The following is a 21,035-nucleotide window of genomic DNA, read 5'->3' on the forward strand; positions in this document are numbered from 1 at the left end:
AAGGACATGCATTTGATCGGTCAAGTGATCCATTGAGATTTTTAATTACAACTTAGGAAAGAACTCTTTACATATTATTTTATTTTGTCTACAATGAGTTACTATAACAATACCCCCCGGTAGTGCATTGACGTTATGGTGTATGCAAAACCATGGATATTTTTTTTTGATATACAAATACACTCGAGAAAAATCAATACTTCTACACAAACAATACCTAGAAAGTGTTATTGGATGTCACTGTAGGATGACCCTTTTATTCTAATTTTTATTTTTTTCATCATTGTTACATGATTTGTAATTAAAAAAAAGACAATATTTATGTTAACATGAGCTTGCATTGATACTATTCATCCTTCTCTCATTTAAATAATAGTTGTTCTAGACCAACTTCGTTGGCCATTGCGCTAATGTGGTAGTACACAAAGAACCATGTATATTTTTTCTCAAGATACAAGAGAATATGTTCTTTATGCACTATCATATCAAAGCAATGTTAAGCACAACAAAATTAGTTCAACATTTTTTCTTTAGAAAATAAGAATTAAACTTTAAATATTGAATAATGCTAAACTGACCTCAAGATTGTACCTCATGTTGCACTTTCCTAACGTGGAAGTGTACTAGAGATACAATGTTGAGATCAATCCAGCAAGGCTCTTAAATATTTGTGGGGGTGCATCAAGTTATAACTTACTAACTCCTACATTAGTAGGTTTATTAGTGGATCAGATCAAATTCAAAATCCAATTTACTTCGAACAGAGAATTTGGATTCTACAAGGATACAATTTAACAATCTATCAATTTAATTTTAAATCAAGCCCCAACTGATAAAATGTAAGTCATATTATTTATATTTTATTTACTAAATTGGATTTGATCCGATATACCTTGATTTGATTGGTTTTGGATTGGATATAGATCCGAATATATCCGATCCTAATAATTAAATTCATTAAAACCCAATCTTATGAAGTTATTATTAGATCCGATCCTTATGAATTAGTTTGACCTGAATCCATTGCAACTTGCAAGTGCTCCAATTTAGTGCCCATACTAGTTTTGAAATTATTTTCAACGCTAAGTCTCTGTTTTGAAGAAATTGTCGTTAAACTTTTAAAATTGGATTTTCAATCCTTCAATAGTGTTAATGGCAAAACTAACATCCAACTACAGCCAGTGACATAACATTAGGGTTTAAGACTTTAGGATTAAGAATATATTTACTAGGAGTGCAATTTAATTCGGTTCAAATTGAGAATCAAACCAAATCGTGAATTTTGAGTTGGTTTGATTCGGTTCAGATTGAATAACTATTCGATTTCAGATTAAATAACGAAGAACGGAATGAGTTCGGTTGGATTTTCGGCTCAGACTCAATGGATAACCTAACCAAACCGAAAACCGAATTAAGAAGTTACCTTAACATAATATATAAGAGTTGTGTAAAACCCTAATGGATGTCTCTTTCCTTCTTTCCCTCTATTCTCTCTCTCTCTCGTCTCCTTCAAGACTGAAGTGCGGCTGCGGGCTGCCTCTCAAATCCGGCGGGTCATCCCTCTCTATCTCTCTCTCTCTAGTTAGCTTTAATGGCGGACTTCCCTCCAAACTTAGATGATGGTGGTGGTTTTCACCATGTTTACGTTGCTGGGCGTGGAAGTTTTGTTGTCGAACCGAGGCCGGTTTATTAGTTTTCTCTGGTTAAATCGGCTCATACTCGGGTAGAGTTAAACAAGAAAACCGAAACGGTTTTGTTTGATTTCTATTTTTGGGTTGTTTTATTTAAAACTTTCCCTTTTCAGCTTTAATGGAGAAATGTGTTTCTTTTTTTCGTTCTGTTGTTTGCAGGTTGAGAGCTTTGTGCAAACCAAGATTTATGGTTCTGCAGAGGCCGCAAAACCAGGGTCAAAACCACTTTCTTCCTTTTAAGGTAAATGGATCTTACAAAGGTGGTTTTGTGAAGGAATCTGGAGGGACAGGGGTTTTCTTCCCTAGCGTTAGAGCTCAAACTGATGTTAGAAAGAAATAGAGTAAGTTAACGTGAACCTTGAAATGTTTCCTTTTTCTTTAATATATTTTGATCTGTCTAATAAGGCTGTTTTTGTTTAGTTTAGACATGATTGATCTATGGTACCTTGATTTCTCAATTTATGTTTTAGGTTAAGCTTCACTTTGATGGTTGATCTGGTTTTCTTCATTGAATTTTCGCTTTATTTTTATTATAGGTAGAATTTCAAATTTTATTTTATTTTATTTTTCTGTTTGTGATTCTGGAAGATAATGTGTGTCAGTTCTCTTCAACAAATTTATTGCTCGATTCGTTTGCTTTGATTGTTGATGAGGAAATGAGACTTTATTCTTCTGTGGTTGATTTGGGTTTGAATAGTTGATTAGTTCTATTAGATTTCACATTCCCCTGAACTTAGTGAATGAATATATGAAGATAAGAATGAACCAGCTCGCTTTCGAGCTTTTCTTTGGCTATATAAGAACAAACAATTGATGCATAACAAACATTTCTTGTGCATTGTGAACATTGATTAGTATACATCTTTATGTGATTTTGAATGTTTAGGAATAATTCGCTATATATACATATATGAGGGAAGTTATATCTCCATGTACGCTTATTGACGGTCTAGTGCTGATTAGTTTTATCTCCATCAGCACTTAACATAATCATAAGCTAGAGTACTTGAGTCACCTTGTCTTTTAGTCTTTTCTTATGGTTTAACAAGGAGAGACGATACACGTTGTGGCTAACATTGCAACTCATCCTCATTAATATGCATATAGTCAAAAATAGATATTTTGAGAGCAGTGTTAACATGGTACACCCTTATATAGACTTATTCGTTGAATTATATTTTACCGTATAAACATGTATGATTGCTTCTACATATCTAGAGATGTGAACACTTACCTATATATTAAGAATTAGGTCCCTATGTTTACATGTATTTGTTTTATATATTGTAAAAAAAAAGTATATATTTGCAATTTGGAAATGAGGGTGCTTATTGACGTCTAGTGCTGATTACATTGTTAAGGCAAGTTTTGAGGATCAAGTTTTCAAAAATACTTGTTTCAGGAGATTTTTGGCAACCCATGGAACCGAACCGAACCGAACCGAACCAAACCAAATTAAGGTCAGTTTGGTTTAGTTCGGTTCTAGTTTCCATATAATGGAACCGACCTTGGTCGGTTCGGTTCTGATTTGGCTCTAAACCGAACCAACCCGAACCAAGTTGCACCCCTAGTAATCAGTTTGGCTTCATGTATTTTACTCTGATTGGTACACATATCTAGAATTGCTTGGTCGATTTGTGGATCAAAGAGCTGGTTTCGTTCTTGTTTTTTATCCTCTCTTTGTATTATGGGATAGATTATGATTGATAGATGGTCCCTTGATTTATCGATTTATGTTTTAGGTTAAGCTTCACTTTGATGGTTGTTTTTTTTCCTATATGTGATTCTGGAAGAATGTGGGTTAGTTCACTTCACCCAATTTATCACTTGATTCGTTTGCTTTGATTGTTGATGAGGAAATGAGACTTTATTCTTCTGTGGTTGATTTGGGTTTGAATAGTTGATTAGTTCTATTAGATTTCACATTCCCCTGAACTTAGTGAGTGTATATATGAAGATAAGAACGAACCAGCTCGCTTTCGAGCTTTTCTTTAGCTATATAAGAACGAACAATCGATGCATGATAGACATTTCATGTGCATTGTGAACATCGATTAGTATACATCTTTATGTGATTTTGAATGTTTAGGAATAGTTCGCTATATATACATATACGAGGGAAGTTATATCTCCATGTACGCTTATTGACGGTCTAGTGCTGATTAGTTTTATTTCCATCAGCACTTAACATAATCATAAGCTAGAGTACTTGAGTCACCTTGTCTTTTAGTCTTTTCTTATGGTTTAACAAGGAGAGACGATACACGTTGTGGCTAACATTGCAACTCATCGTCATTAATATGCATATATAGTCAAAAATAGATTTTTTGAGAGCAGTGTTCACATGGTACACCTTTATATAGACTTATTCGTTGAATTATATTTTACCGTATAAACATGTATGATTGCTTCTACATATCTAGAGATGTGAACACTTACCTATATATATATATATTAAGAATTAGGTCCCTATGTTTACATGTATTTGTTTTATATACTACAAAAAAAATGTATATATTTGCAATTTGGACGTGCTTATTGACGCAGTGTAGTGCTGATTAGATTGTTAAGGTAAGTTTTGAGGATCCAATTTTTAAAAATACTTGTTTAAAAAGGTTTTTGGCAACCCAAGGAACCGAACCGAACCAAACCGAATTAAGGTCGGTTTAGTTTGGTTTGGTTCTAGTGCAATTTTGTTTGGTTCTAGTTTCCATATAATGGAACTGACCTTGGTTGGTTCGGTTCTGATTTGGCTCAAAACCGAACCAACCCGAACCAAGTTGCACCCTACTAATCAGTTTGGCTTCTTGTATTTGAAGTCAGATTCATATGTTTTACTCTGATTGGAAAACATATCTAGTATTGCTTGGTCGATTTGTGGATCAAAGATCTGATTTCGTGCTTGTCTTTTTATCCTCTCTTTGTATTATGGGATTTGATTATGATTGATCGATGGTACCTTGATTTCTCGATTTATGTTTTAGGTTAAGCTTCACTTTGATGGTTGATCTGGTTTTCTTAATTGAATATTCGCTTTATTTTTATTATAGGTAGAATTTCAATTTTTTTTTTTCTATTTGTGATTCTGGAAGATAATGTGTGTTAGTTCTCTTCACCCAATTTATCGCTTGATTCATTTGCTTTGATTGTTGATGAGGAAATGAGACTTTATTCTTCTGTGGTTGATTTGGGTTTGAATAGTTGATTAGTTCTATTAGATTTCACATTCCCTTGAACTTAGTGAGTGTATATATGAAGATAAGAACGAACCAGCTCGCTTACGAGCTTTTCTTTGGCTATATAAGAACGAATAATCGATGCATGATAGAGATTTCATGTGCATTGTGAACATCGATTAGTATACATCTTTATGTGATTTTGAATGTCTTCTCCTTCTTTCTTCTCCTTGGGAGACTCATGGGGATAAAATTTTCTTAGATTTTGGAATTCTCAATATTCTTAACAAAACGTACATAGGAAACCCAAATTACCTTTACTCTCCTTAGACTTAAAGGTTTTTCATTCACCTAAGGTCTCATTAATCATGATGATTAAGAGGGTAGGATTGTAAAAGGTCCTAGTTTCTAGAGACTTCTTTGTGGGGATAGAAAAGTCTTAAGTTTTTGGTTTTAGGTCAAATCCTAGAGAGTTAAGCTAAATGGCATATAAATATTAATGAACACTTTATGTATTATGGTTATCTAACACAATTAACTCTCTAACAAGCTAGGGTTAATTTAGTATTTGTTTAAAAGTTCTAGAGAATTCTATGGGTTAGAGAAAATTGTCAACATCTCTAGAACTTGGTCTAATTACATTGACATTCCTAGAATTAAGGATAGACCTAGAGGGCATAAGTGTAAACTACCTAGATTGGGTTCTAAAAACTTGAGGTTAGGGTAGTAATTACACTCATGTAGGGACCAAATTGATTAAGGGTTTATGTTGGAAGAAAAGAGAAATTTACCAGAGAACCTTGGTAGTGGGTTTGTTATGAAATTGAACTAAAGGTAAAAAGGTAAAAATGTTTCTTAAGGGAAAATTAATTAGGAAGTAGGTTAAAGGGTAATTAACCCTCATAAAATTTGAATGCACATGTGTTTAAAACTGTGTAATAGAATTGGTCTTAGGTAACCAATGGCTAGTGTAAAATTTCTTTCTTGTTGTTGGTCACCTTCATACCATATAAGAATTTCTTCTTGCCATTGGTAACCTATGGCTAGGCTAAAATTAAAACTAGCCGTAGGTTACCTCCATACTGTGCAAATTTATCTTTTGGCCATTGGTAACCTATGGCCAAGATAAAGATTAAGCATGCCTGTTGGTTACCTCCATACGAAGTCAGAAATTACATAAATTCCAATATCTATTAGCTCCACATTTGTTTCTTGCAACAATTCAAAAATCAACTCAAGTCGAATCTTGGTTCTTGTAACAATTCAAAAATCAACTCAAGTTGAATCCTTTCTCGAAAAATCTTTGGTGTTTTCGGGCTCGATCTAGACAAAAATGGGGTGTCTACATACATTTTTAGGCACTTTATACTAGCATCTACGCATTTGTACATACAAATAAAAAAATATACTACCAAGTTATTGTCAAATAATCAAGTTATTCCAAGATAAGCAATGCACACAATGATGCCTAATTTTCTCACCAGCTTAGCCATAACCATCATCATCGATTTTTTCAACATCTCAATCAAACTCTCTGTGGCGCCCCGCCGAACGCTAACACAAATCCCCATGTCAGATCTCGAGGTACTAGGTGGCACCTCGAAATTTCGGCATGGTCTCCTCTGTTTATGTTAGCAATCCAAGGCGTTTAATCAGCACCTGATAAACGGCATACAATCCTGCATACAGATATAAAATATAATACTAGCGGAAGCCTATATAAGTCTAATAACGTACGAAAGATCAGAGTGTGGAAGAATAACCAGGATACAGGATTATACAAAATTTCTCACTCTAACAGAAATCCTAACACTCAGAACAACATGTATAATACTCTCGGATAAATCGACACCACTAGGGGTAATAACCCCAATACTCACCAAGTGACGAACTCTGGCTGTCTATCTGACCCACCAGATGATTCTCACTCGTGCTCTATATCTGCCTCGCAAAACTTCGGATCTGAAACTAAAAAAATGGAGAAAGAAAGGGTGAGTAACAATGGTTACCCAGTAGGGAAACAAACAATTTCTGCCAATAACCCCTCCTAACATTAACGAATAAGCATACTGAATCATTTTAAAATAGTCAAAGTTTTACAGAAGAAATTACGATTAACTGGTACATATAGCCAGGGATGAACAACTAAACATTTTAAAACTCACATTACATCGATCAGCAGTACTCACTATAACATTATCTTTTTATACAAATCTAATTGATCAAAGGGAAATAATAAACATGGATTTCATTTTATATATCAAAATAAACAACAGATACATAATACACAATGGTGGAGTATTGGAATTAGAGTGTTGGGATTCACGACTGGATCGCTCCCAGTCGGGACATGATGTTACAATTTCTCTTTGGCTTTTAGTTCCTGATTTTGTGGCCGGTCGCTGCACTTACCACGCTTGGTTGACCATTTATCCGGCTCAGGCTGGCCGTTTGACGTGACCGTAAGCAATGGGTCTCTTTTCGATGTGTCAGAACGTTTGACTACTATAGATTGTTAGTGATCACTGACTAATCATCTTCGTCTATGCCTATCAGGCGTACATGTGATTCCCAAAGATACAAACCATTCGTATACGACCACCTTTACATTACAAGTTCACTGGTAAAGATAGAGAGGAATAAACCCGGATTCCAGTTGTGACTCCACTCTCATACGCGTCCCATACCACGTATGAGTTTGGTGGTCCCTACCGTACATCCCAGGATAGTACACCACTCCGGATGATATGACGCATTATCCCTTCAGGCATTCACAAACTCTTTAACAGCTCATAAAATAGCTACATATGTATATTATTTTCATTTGAAAATAAAAGAGAAATTAACAATACAAGGTTGAGAATAGATATCCAGTTTCCTACCATGCAAGTGTAGCCACCCGGCCTAAAATAAATAACATAACGGAGCTCCTCGCGCTAACAGAAATTTAAATAAACATGCAACCAACAATATTATCCCTGGATATCTGTTCACCAACCTGCACACAACACAACAACGTAAAATGCAGACATCACCCCTCGGGTGTGACTCTGACATTTTACCGTTTCATACCCTTTTTCCCTTTTTTTTTATTTTTACAATTTTCAATCTCTTCAATAAAACATTTATTTTCTGATATTCATCAACTCAATATGAGTTCATTGAATATTAAATCACATTTTCCAACTAGCGAATTTATTTTTAACAATAATATTGAAAAAAAATAAATTTTATATCAAAACGGGGTCCGAGCAGTGCACAAGACCCAATTGATGAAAATAACCCGTTAAAATACCTTACCCACGTATAATTTGTTAAAAATACAATTAAACATATCAATCATGCAATTTTTGGCGTGAATTTTTGAAATGACAAAAGAATTCTACATTTCGAAAATACATCCAAATTTTTTTTCAATAAAATCCTAAATGCAATTTTCACAATCTACGATTACTAATAGAAATTGAGAGTTCCTTACAATCACTAGGCGACGGAATTGAAGCACGTGCGCGGAAATCGAGACGATTGGCACAAAAATCGAGGCGGACAGAACTTCGAAGCGGCTGATTTTCGAAACTGGCTTGGTGGTTTCGAAGATCTCGATGTACTCGTCTCTTCTCCCTTCTACGGCGAAAGACGGTTTGACCCCAAAATCGATGAAAACCGAGGTCGAAGTTACGAAAATCTCCGTATAAAAATACGGCTGATTTTTGACTATACGGGGGTGAAAAAGACGAGAAAACGGAAGGAACTTGGTTGGGTTATGTAGAGAATGAGGCTGCGTACGTTTCTCCCTTCTGCTTCGGAAAGCGATTTGACCTCGAAACGGACGAAATCCGAGGTCAAAGTTTCGAAATTTCCGTGTCTAAATACGGCTGATTTTTGACGATATCGGGTGAAATAGAAAGTGAAATGAAGAAAGATTGGTTGGGTTTTGTAGAGAACGAAGCTGCGGACCTTTTTCTCTTCTGCGGCGATCGTCGAAAGTGGACCGTTTGCGAGAGATCTGAGGTGGAAGGTCGAAGAGAAAAGAAAATGTCATTTCGTATAGGTCTCGGCTGTTTAGACGCGTTGGGGAAGATGAGATTAAAAAAAAAAATTTAATATTATTTATATAATATTTGGGACGAATTCGGTATTTCGCCTATTGTTTTGATCGACGATAACTTGGTCATTCGGTCTCCAAAACTGACAAACGAACTCGCCTAATTTTTCATTCCGGATCTAATGGTATAGTCAATTTCTACAAATTATGTCTCCATCAAAAATTTACATTTTTGGCCTGACGTGACCCATAAACTTGATGTCGTTTTCGTTTTTGGCGATAATTCAACTTCCTGATGTCCAAAAATGACAAATAAATAGTCTATGTTGAATAATTTTTCGTTATGAACCCAATGGTATGATCGAATTTTAAAAATTATTGCTCCAACAAAAAAGTCACTGTTTTAGCCTGGTCCGACCCGGTAATCGAGGATTTTGCAACTTTTATATTCGGACTCGCATTTGAGCGTGCTTACAGGCTAAACTATGTTTTTCAATCATTTTAAATCTAATGGTGTGGTCAGATTCTATTAAAAATGATCAAAACAAGGTCCCACAGTTTTACCCTAAGTCCCACTTTCAAGATTTTCTTAAAATTCCACTATTTATTTTTCCTCGAGATACGAATTAAAATTTTGGGGTGTTACACTCTCTATTCCAAAACAAGGAACCTTCCTTTAATGTCTTTCACCAGGACTTTAGTCATGATTTGCTCAGTTCATAATTCCAAAACATGTAAATGATCATGCAAATTTTACATTCATCTTATAAAAGATCATATTAAACATTCGATGAAATTTTCAACATAAACATTATCTTGGCAAATCAAAAATTATAATCAACAACTACCAAATATATATCCCATATTATTCATCGATAAGCACATATGAAACATATAATCATGTTATATACTTGAGTTTTATTTGCTATGTATATATAAATATGTGTTATGAGAACCTGTAGTAATTAATGCTGAAATCCGCTAATAAAATTCAATTTCTTCTTTTTCGTAATCTGCTTCTTCTCAATTTTCTATGCAAAATAATTACAAAAATATAGATTGCATGACTACTATTGGTGGTCAAGCTACCCTGATAAAATTTAGTGTCTCTCTCATCCCAAGGATTTTTTTCTTTCAAATTAAAAAAATAAAACAACACAACATTCAGGAAAAAAGAAAAACTAACATGATAGATTTGCATTGTAAGCTAATATATATAATAAATTAGATTTCTCTATAAAGATGATTTCTTGGTATTTTCGACGATATATAGATCATCAAAAATAGACTCCTAACAACGCTTCGGTGACAAGTTAGTACTATTGTACTACCTCGAAAAATAAAAAACTGCAAATCATTCGTTCATTGCATGACTATTTCTTCATATTAAAATATTTTATTAAAATTTTCTGATATTATTTCTATGAAGAGAATGTTTGTTCTTTCCAACAATATATAGGGTCGTAAAAAACGAATAAGTACCGAGTCCTTAGTAGATTTTACAAGTTAAACTTATAAATCTACCTCGAGCAACAAGAAACATAGATTCTTCAAAAACGATGGGGTTTTCTTAATTTTATTTATAAAAAAAAAAAACTTAATTATTTTATCATATAAAATAAGGTATTAAGTTCACTAAATATTGAAATAAAAATATTAATAAATTAAAATAGATCTTAGGATTATAAATATGAAACAGAGGATCCGAATAAGAAAAATAATAATATTTCTAGGAATCTAAATCTAAATCGAAACTGACTTGAGAACAAATAGAAATAAATTGTATCCTCACATAATGATCTTTAATTGATCTATTTCACCAAGAACATAAAAAATAAAAAAAATCCTTAGAAATTTGTATCGATCATTTTGACCTAAATCGATCCATCCGAGTTGATTCTTTAATAATAATAAAAAATTTCCTAAATTTTCACTTCTTTAATCGAACTTGGTACAATGAATTTTAAATTGTAATTTTTTTTTTTAAATTTCTCTTTGCCCAAATCGAAGCTCCAAGTTTAGGTAAAGTTCTCTAAAAGGAAAAAAAAAAGATTTTGAAAATCCCACTTTTTTTTAAATAATTCGTAACTAATTTAACTCGTGAAGACCTCTTCTTCAAGCAAAATATCTTATTTTCTCTTATTGTTACGAATGAAAGACCATTTTTTCTCAAATTTTAAGTCCTAGATATTTTATCCAAGGGTTAACTTTAAGTATATGTATTTTAGTCAACTTACCCCTGCCACCACCAATTAATGGTGATATAAAAGTTAAAAAATAACCTTGATTTTTACAACAAAAACTTCATATTTAAAAAAAAAAAAAAAAAAAACTCTAATGGAACGTGACTCAGTCCAACACTAAATTTTTTTTTAATCAAATTTATTATTATTATTATTATTATTATTATTATTATTATTATGGGATTTCACATTCTAACCCCTAGAAGGAAATTTCTTCCTCGAAATTTAAACTGCTTTCCTATGACGAAAAGTTCTAGGTATTTGTTGCGGATATCCAACATTAATTCCCATGTTGCTTCCTCTGCATTATGGTGATGTCATAAAATATTTACTAATGGAATAGTTTCGGTGCGAATAACCTATTTCTTCGTATCTACAATTTGAATCGATCATGATTCACAAGTTGCATCCTCTCTAATATGGATTTCTTGTCATTGGATGATGTGAGTCTAATTTGCAATGTACTTTCAAAGCATTGACACGTGGAATACACCATGAACACCAAATGTTTGGGGTGATAATGTTATTTGACTACTACTAATTTTTTGAGAATTTCGGAATGACCAATGAATCTTGGTGCAAACTTTCCCTTATTCCCAAATCGGAATACTCTTTTGCAAGGATGTACTCAAAGAAACACGTGATCTCCCACATCAAACTCTAAGGGTCTCCGATGACGAACTGCATAACTTTTTTAACGACTTTGGGTTGTGATAAGACGATCTCGAATAAGCCAAATTTTCTTTGTAGTCTTTTGAATCAAATCTGGTTCATGGTGTTACACCCCCAAATCTAACATAAATCCCTAGGATTTATTTGTTGGAATCTTGATGTGTGATAATAATCCCAACCCTTGATAACATATCATATCACCTAGCATCTCAATATTTATAATTATAAGTCAGCGAAAACTAAAACTAATAACCCATAATTAGAGTTTTAGAAGCTAACATCAGTCATATCAGATCCATAAACAAACATCAAAGACAAACATCATAATAAATAAAATGGCACACAGTGCCCTGAAATAAACTCCTTACACAACAAAAAAAGTATCCTAACCCTAATACATCTCAAATTGAAGGAGGTTGTTATTCATTGACATGCTCTTCCTTAATAACCTCTTTAAAATACTCTTCTTCATACAAAGATTCTTCAATAGTTGAATAATCTGAAATAGTGAATGGTAGGCTGAGTAAGGGAGAGTTACTCAACAGGAAATCAATAGTTCTAATATCTAGTCACAACATATAACGTAAAATCATATTAAATATTTAAATAATACAAGTTTTATTATAACATAGCATTCGAATAAAGGTTAAACAAAAATAGTAAAGAATTGTAATAGTCATTAATCTATCAATTCTATCATCAAAATATTCTATCATTCTTTAAAAAAATTTAAAGTAAAACATCTATCAATATTGCATCACAAAATAAACAAAACGAAGAAGAAAAAATGTATAATACAAACACAACAGTGTAGTCGATAAGAAAATTGAGGAATATACTGAAATAATCGCCTCAACTATGGCAAATCAATATCCTAAACTTAACCTCCAGTGTGGAATCTCCCATTCATATATGATTTGAGACCGATGACCATAGCCTAGAAAGTTTTTTTTAAGGACTTATTTACAAAGACTTTAAGGCTTAATTATACACTAAATCCCATAAATAGACATAATTCATTAATAGTAAATATTTATTATTATTTTCAAATAATTTATGATTTTTGACCTAATTTCGATTATTTATTTGTGGTAGGTGAAAGTCACGAGATCAAAAAGGATGAACCAAGACAATCGAAAATGGACATTGCACTCCAAGACCCGAGAGAAGACTATGGACCAAGATCCAAGCCCATTGGGCCCACACTAATCACAGCATCGAGATCTCCTTGGACAACACGCTGAAGTCGATAAAAACTACCTTGGGATTCATGCAACTTTATAGCGGCTTGATTTGTAACCTAATGAATTAGGATTTAGAATTTTTACTATGTACGAAAGTTTTTCAAATCTATGAAACCCTAATCTGGTCTCAATAAATTAGATACCAGACCAGAATCTTAGGTCATCCTCTATCATTTCCTCTAGGATCATCTCTACTTCCTCTCTTTCTTTCTTTCTATTTTATGATTTTACTTTTTCACTTTCAATTTAAGCTTTGTAATTGGAAGGAGATGGTGCCAATTTTAGATCAAGATCAATAAAAGAAAATTGTTTCTCCCTTCTCTCATCTCCAATCTCTTATTTTCTCTTTTAATCTTTGATTTTACTATTCCTGTGATGATCTATAGCTAGACCTCCATTAGAAAGGTCAATGAATTCATAAAAAAGATTATCTTAATTGGTTTGTTTGGGTTTGCATTTGTGTTTCAATGTTTACATGTGATGATATTTTAGGAGCTAATCATTAAATCTAGTTTAGGATTTCCTTAGTTTTGATGATTTATAATTAGATCATGTCAAGACAAATCATACTTTATTAAAAGTAATCATAGATACCTTTTTATAATTTTGTCTCTATAAAAATTATTCACAAACTTTATATCTATATTTGTGCTTAAAAAGGGACTAATCTTCTGATCCACAACATTAAATTTGTTTGTTGGATCGAGATAAAAATCAAACACGAACAATCGAATAAAATAAATTATTCTTGGTGGATTCGACCAATCTAAACCTTTTTACATTGTGATTCCTATTTTTTCATTTTTAACTATTTTTATTACCTTCAAATCAATTTTAAATCGATTATATTATCTATGATTATTTTAAGTTAAATATTATTGGATCAAAGTTATCTTTGTGGATCGATCCTTGCTTGCCAAGGTTTTTAGTATTTGTTTTTATGGATCCTTCCAAAACTTAAGATTTTTTGGTCCCCTTCTTAGTCTCTCTTGGCTTATTGCCTCTTATTTAACCTAAAGCCCATTGACCTTTTCTTCTGTATTTTTTATTTTTAATTTAGATTTTCAATTAAATTTCTGTAATTCTTGTAAATGAGAGAGTGAGAAGAGATTGTAATTATCTTTATTTAATGAAGCAATGCTTGTTCTTCTCCATCCATCTTTTTCTATCACTTGCAATAATTTTAGGCTAATCTTCCCTCCATTGGAGAGTGGAGTAGTCTAGAACAAGATTATTTTTCTATATTTAGTTTATTTATCACTTAATTTTTTTTAATATTTATGAATTTTCTTCAAAACTTGTCCACTGTTATGAATTAAGGGTAGAGATAAATTCTTATACCTTTTATGCTTAATCTAAATGCTTCATACTTAGATAAAATCAAGATGTAGTATGCTTAATATAGATATTTAATAGTAAGAGATTCACATATTAGAGAGTGAAGGAATTCTACTTTTACATTCTTAAAATCTGATTTTATATTGCTAAATCATCTGATCAAATGAGCTAATACCAAGTCCTTATGATTGAGTTATCAAAAAAGTTAGGAACTAGATTTTGACTTAATAATTTACTCTAGGTGAATCATTTTCCAATGGTATCTCCCTCCATAGTGTTAGTTTTATTTTACCTTTTATTAGTATAATTTCCACCTAGTTTTTTTTTTCTTTTGCTTATTTCAAAAATACCAAATTAAGTATATTTGTTGGCTTAGATTAATTTTGTAATCCTAACTTGATTATACCCCCTTTCTCTTGTATTCAATCCCTTACTTTCCCCACAAGTCAAGGGAATTTACATTTATATCAACTTTTATGTGAAGGACAATGATAGAAAATTTACATTTAAATTAATTGTGAAAATTTGGTAACCAAAACTGGTATCATCACCGCGTCGCCCAGACCTATTTAAATGCTATAATAAAATTTTAAAAATTTCTCCTCTAATTTTTACAACATCCTCTATTTTTATTTTTATTTCTCGATTTTATTCAATTTTTGACTTTTTGACTTTTTATTTTTTTGTAGGTTGGAGCGATTTTTGGAGAAAAAGCTTAAAAAATTATCAAAGCTCCAAGACTATTTCATTTTTTGTTTTCCTTTTCTTTTATTTCATTTTAGATATGATTAATTTAATGTAATATAATATTTTGTATTAGGTTATTTCTAAATTTTCTTTCATTAATTATCCTAGATGGTTTGGATTGTAATAGATTAGGAAAATAGTTGGACGATACTGTCACGACTCATTAGGTTCGCACACAAAATCTGGAGTTGGTAGCCTAAGTCGACTCAACTCTTCATCACCCTATCTAGCACGAAAAGTAATTTCAAAATACCTACACCTTTCCTTGCTACTGGATTACTCATTTCCTTTGTTTGTTATTTTCTAATTTGCACACACTTGGATTAGTTAGTTAGAAGTAAAAAAAAAACACCCCTCTCGTATGGATGACCCAATAAGATAAGGATTGGAAGTGATTACCAATTCCTTGCTCTAATAGGATAATCAATTTACTAATCACCTAATCAAATTAATTAGGCTTGATTATAAGGCCCACAAGCTTAATAAGAGAAATCCGCTTTAGGTTTCATCAATTACGCTTCTTGGTCACTTTTGATATCTAATAAGATCTTGCCCTTTGAGGGGATAGACTTAGTCTAGCAAAGAAAGAAATGTGATTTAAGAGTGTCCTTACTTATATATTGTACGCCACCTTCGATTTGGATATCTAAATGATCTGAACTTGATTTCATAGAATCAAGTCGGAAGGTTAGTTGTGCCATTTCTACCCGGTTAGGAGCTATCTAGAGTTAGACAACTTATCTAGGTTAGTCTTTTATTTTTTTTATTGTTTCATCAGCTGTGTGTTTTAATCACTTAATAGACATTTGAAGAGTGTAGTAGTTCAATCTCTTGATCTTTCGATGGAGAATGGTTATTAGTATGTCATGTCGAACATATTGAGTAAAGTGAATAGTTTTAACTATAGAATCAATACTTTCCAAAAGCCACCAATTCACAACCTACTTCATAGGTCCAAATATATCATAGGAGTAAATAAAGGAACATGAACCTTATATGTCTTGTGCGAGAGCTATGATCACATAGCCGAGTGTTGAACAAACTTATCCATTATGAGAAATAGGCAGTCCCAAACCTTTCATAAGTACAATTGCTATTCGACTCCAACCCTTAACTTATTCAGTCAACCAGATCACTTGAAAAATTGATTCCCTCCAAATTTCTCTTATAAGCAGAAGAAGTTCACTCTGAATAGTTTTTTCAACAACCAAATGCATGACAATTCAATGATTTTTTAACAATTTTACTCAACCTTTCAACTATTCATAGAGCTTTAATTGATGTACAATTGTGCTATTTCAACTTTTTAATCACTAATCACATTATAATTCATGATGATAAAGTTGCTAAATCAGTAATAACAACTCATTTAACAACAACAACTTCTCCAACAATAACAAGAGAATGCTCAAGCCCTAATCCATATGGAGACCCTGATTAAGGCACTTAAAATTATTTTTAGAAGAAGGGAAGTTTGACAAATTTGAAAATGAGGATATCCCAATCCCAAAAAAAATCTACCACCATTCTAAGATACCTTTAGTGAATAATTTCAATTCCACATCCATTCTTGAAAGACAATCTTGTTTTAGAGAACACGAGAAAAAAATTTGATCTTCTATTTACACCAACTCCAAAAAATCTAATCACTACCAATAGTGAAATCTGTTTAGAAATCAATGAAAGTCTGTGTCCCTCCCAACTTATAATTTTTTAGAATTATAAGGAGCCCATAGGTCTTATAATCTTCATCATAGGGAACATGGTAGTTGAACAATTTCTCAAAGAGGTGAATTCCTTAAAGCAAAAAAGACATAAGTAGGGTATTGGATGTTTTGCAACATAATTTTCATACTATTCGAGCCATAGATGTTTGTCTATGTTATACACGAGAGGAAAAATCAACTACAGTGTTTATCAAATTTGATGATAGGAAAATTCTTAAAGATCACGCCTTTTCATAGGTCTGGCTGAAGACGTTAAACTCTAGCGCTGTTTGGAATGCAATCCATGTAATTCGAATTGAGACCTTCAACTCCAACAAGTTTGGTTGAAAACATAAAACTTAGTGCTACTAGGAGGCAACCTACATTTTCTTTTCAGTAGTTGCTTTATCTTGCATGTTTATCCAACATAGCTTAGGAACTATTTACCTAGGTTATGAGTACAATACCTCTCGACTTCATACAACATACGCTACAACATTGGTGAATGGTATGTTGTCTCAATTTAGGAGATATTATGTTGGTATCAACATAACTTTAGGATCTTTTTTAGGTGTCATCCAATCCATTTCATTTTCTTTTATCAATTTTAATTTTGTATGTGTATGTGCATATTGGAATATTCAGGACAATATCATGTTTAAGTTTGGGGGTGTATGGGTCGGATTTTTACATATTTTCTTTTGTTTTCTTTTCTATTCTAAAAAGTATAAAATTTTAAAAATTTTGAAAAATATTTTGGTGGCAACTTTGTTGTATTATTTTTAAGATCTTAGTTTATATCTTTAAGCACTTGGTTAAAAATCTTAAATTAGTATTTGGTTGAAAACTTTGATTTAGAGCCCCCATTTGTGTTTTTCTTAAACAAAAATTAAAGCAAAGTTATATTTTATTTCTAGTTACTTCTAATAAGGTTACCAAGAGTCTAGGTTGAATTAAGTGAGCTTTTTACCTAGAGTATGAGGGAAAATTGCGTTTAATAAACTTTAACTTTATTGTTCATTTTGTTGGCTGATTAGAACAAAAATAGAACTGGGTTGAATATGTCTTAAACAACAATCATTGAATTAGACTAGGTATCTTGAAAAGGGCTACCTATTTTTCTTGAAAAATAGTGAAAAATGAGAAGAAGAAAAAAAGCAAAAGAGCAAAAAAAGAAAAAAAATTGAACATTCAAAGTTTATAAGTTTAAAGTTTCAGTAGGGTCAAAGCCATCAAATGTAAAAATGTGAATACAATGGAATATTACAAATAAAGTCCCTTAAAGTATTAAAGTGAGCATCCCCATTTCACACTACCCAAATAAGATACTAAATTTTGAATTAAACCTCAAGTTAATCCAACTATTCATGGATCAATTGAAGATTTTTTCGAACTCACGTTAGGAAATCGAATTTCTAAAATTTCTAAGTTAGAATTACTATTTCTTAAATGTCAATTTAAGTCTACGTTTTGTTATAGAGAAATAAGAATTGGAATTCTATATCAAGTATTACTTCCAAATGACTGACAAAACCATAACTAAGTACTACTTTTTAATATAAGTTTTGATTTTGACCATTTTTATTTCAAAGTTATTTTAAATTTTGTTGATATATTCTTAGCAAACCCTCACAAATCAATTTCATCTACTAGGAGTAACCTAGTGGTTTAATGGTTTGTTGTATGCGTTAAATACAGTCGAAGTGCCTATGAAAATATAGTTTTATTTTCTAGGGATTAGAAAAAGGTAAGTTTGGGGTGTAATCAGTGTCACAAAACTCTACTTTATCCATATTTTTTCCTGGTATTTATCTCAATTTTTATCCCTAGTTATCTATATTAAGTAAATAATCATATTAAGTCTCAAAATATCATGTTACATCTTCTTCCATACTAGTTAGGCTTAATTATGCATAAATAATTATATTTATCGAAAAATCCTGATTACGTATGTTCACTGTACAAATCAAAGATTAAACCATCAAATTGGACCTCGAAATCAAAAACTAGGCATTGCATTTCAATCTAGAAGACCAATTAAGTATCTTGACCAAATTTTAAGACCAAAAGTTTCAACCCTACCGCGGTGTGATGGACTTTCATTTGAGCCTAAATTGTGCGAGTATGCTTCTCACGTGATCTTATCTTCAATAGTTACTACGACTAAGAATGAATTATTCCAGAACCTAGGATTTATATAAATAAAACATTTTTCAATGTATAAATGGCCCTTTCTTTGACCCCTCCTTGGGTCCTTCTTGACTTTTTATCTCTCTTCCTTTAACCTAAGGCCCCTTGGCCTATTCTCCTGTATTTTTATTTTTAACTTAAGTTTTCCATTAAATTTCAATAATTCTTGTACATAAGAGAGTGAGAAGAGATAATAATTATCTTTGTTTAATAAAACAAGATTTTTTCTTCTTATCTATCTTTCTCTATCATTTGCAATAACCTTAAGCTAATCTCCCTTTCATTAGACAGTAGAAAAGCCAAAAGTAGGATTATTTTGCTAGTTAGAGTAGTCAAAACCATACTTTCATCTATGCTTGGAGGAAGCAAGGGTATCTTTAAAGGATTGCTATGTTCTCGTTGATTTTCTTATTCATGATTACTTTAAGTTTAGCAATCTCCACACGCTATCCTTGGTAGAAAAGTGCCTAGTTGATGGTTTGGTGGCTGGCATTGTAGCATCGAAACAAAATATCAACCCTCTAAATAAATGCACCAAACATGACTATTCAAGGTGTGTTAATATTGCCAGTTGGATACGTCAATTTTACGAGTTATCTACTGAAGATGGTTTTACGTGAGAAGCTGGTTGGGTGATTCCTGTTGTAGATATGTGGGCTTCGAATCCTTTTGAAGGTTTAGATCTCATCTACTTGGATTTTAGAGTCACCAACATTCAAAGAATTTGGTTGTGAATGGGTACCACTAAAATAACTTTTGAAATTCATTTTCTTTGACTTGTAGTAACTTTCATATCCAAATGGATAGGTAAAGGTCTACCTGGAGATTCTAAGTAAGCGAGTTTGGTTGAAAGACAAGGAAGGTTTTAGGCACCTTTTTCCTTCCCATCTTAAGATGGTTATTAAATTAATTTTAAATTTTAAATCAAGAAAATTAATCAATCAAGCCCTCAGGCAAAATTATTGATGGTTGCCTACTTATTTAAGTAGAGCCCCCTGATATTTATTAAAAAACCCCTCCATCTAGGGGCCTAAAGAATTAAAATATAATTAAGGGGGATTCTCTAAAAATTAAAAATATATTTTTTTATTATATGTAATAATTAAAATCCTAATCTAAAGAAACCTAGTCAATCAAATAAGAATCAAGTCAAAATCATAATTAAAACCCTAATCTAAAGAAACCTAGTCAATCAAGTCAAAATCCTAATTCATCTTATCTAAAATGAGACCTAGGCAAATCCTAATTCTTTCAAAAAATTTATAAATATAAAGTATCCACAACTTAATTTCACAGGTCAAAGAAAATCTTAGAAAAATTAGGTCAAAAAAACTCCCTAACCTTCCCAAAACCTTAATTTTGAAGTCTTAACCCCTTAACTATCATCCTAACCCTAAGTTTTGTTAACAAACTTCCAGAAACTCTCTACAAAACACTCAGAAATCCATCAATAAATTTAAGAAACACTCAGATCTAAGAAAGAGGTACTTCATCTTGGAGATTTAAAACGGACCTAGTGATAGAAACAAAATGAGGAGTACCTTACGAAGAACCATTCTACTAGTTCTGAGGGAACCAATTATTGTGAACGTACAAATATATTTTCTTTTTATCTTTTTTATTTGTTTTATTAATTTATTTTAGATTTCTTTTAGCAATGTAATCTTTTTTTGGGTAATAGTAGAGACCGACGTTTGCAGGGCGGGGTTGGTGCCTAACGCCTTCCAACCCCGTAACGTGATCCCCGAACTTAGTTTTTTTTTTTTGTGTGGATTAGTTGTTTTTATCAATCTTGAGTCAATGCTCGGCTCTTAGACGGTAATAACTAGGTGGCAACTCCCAAACCTCGAAAATCAAAAGTGTATCCGCACATCCCGCGGATCTAGGGCACTTTCATTGGCTATTCCATTAGAGATTTTAATGAATATTGAATCGAGGATAGGATGATAATCGTTGAGATAAGGGGTGATGTCATTTTTTTAA

General features: G+C 32.2%; 1 long non-coding RNA gene across 1 annotated transcript; it reads left to right on the top strand.

Moving 5' to 3' along the window:
• The first annotated feature begins 1,389 nt into the window (after nt 1–1,389).
• LOC147394363 (uncharacterized) lies at nt 1,390–2,172 on the top strand. Its single transcript, XR_015181827.1, has 2 exons — nt 1,390–1,723; nt 1,851–2,172. It is a non-coding gene; the product is annotated as an uncharacterized LOC147394363 (long non-coding RNA).
• Nucleotides 2,173–21,035: the final 18,863 nt, after the last annotated feature.

The sequence above is a fragment of the Akebia trifoliata genome, chromosome 9, assembly GCF_017979445.1.
Source record: "Akebia trifoliata isolate Shusen 1 chromosome 9, ASM1797944v1, whole genome shotgun sequence".
NCBI classification, from domain to species: Eukaryota; Viridiplantae; Streptophyta; class Magnoliopsida; order Ranunculales; family Lardizabalaceae; genus Akebia; species Akebia trifoliata.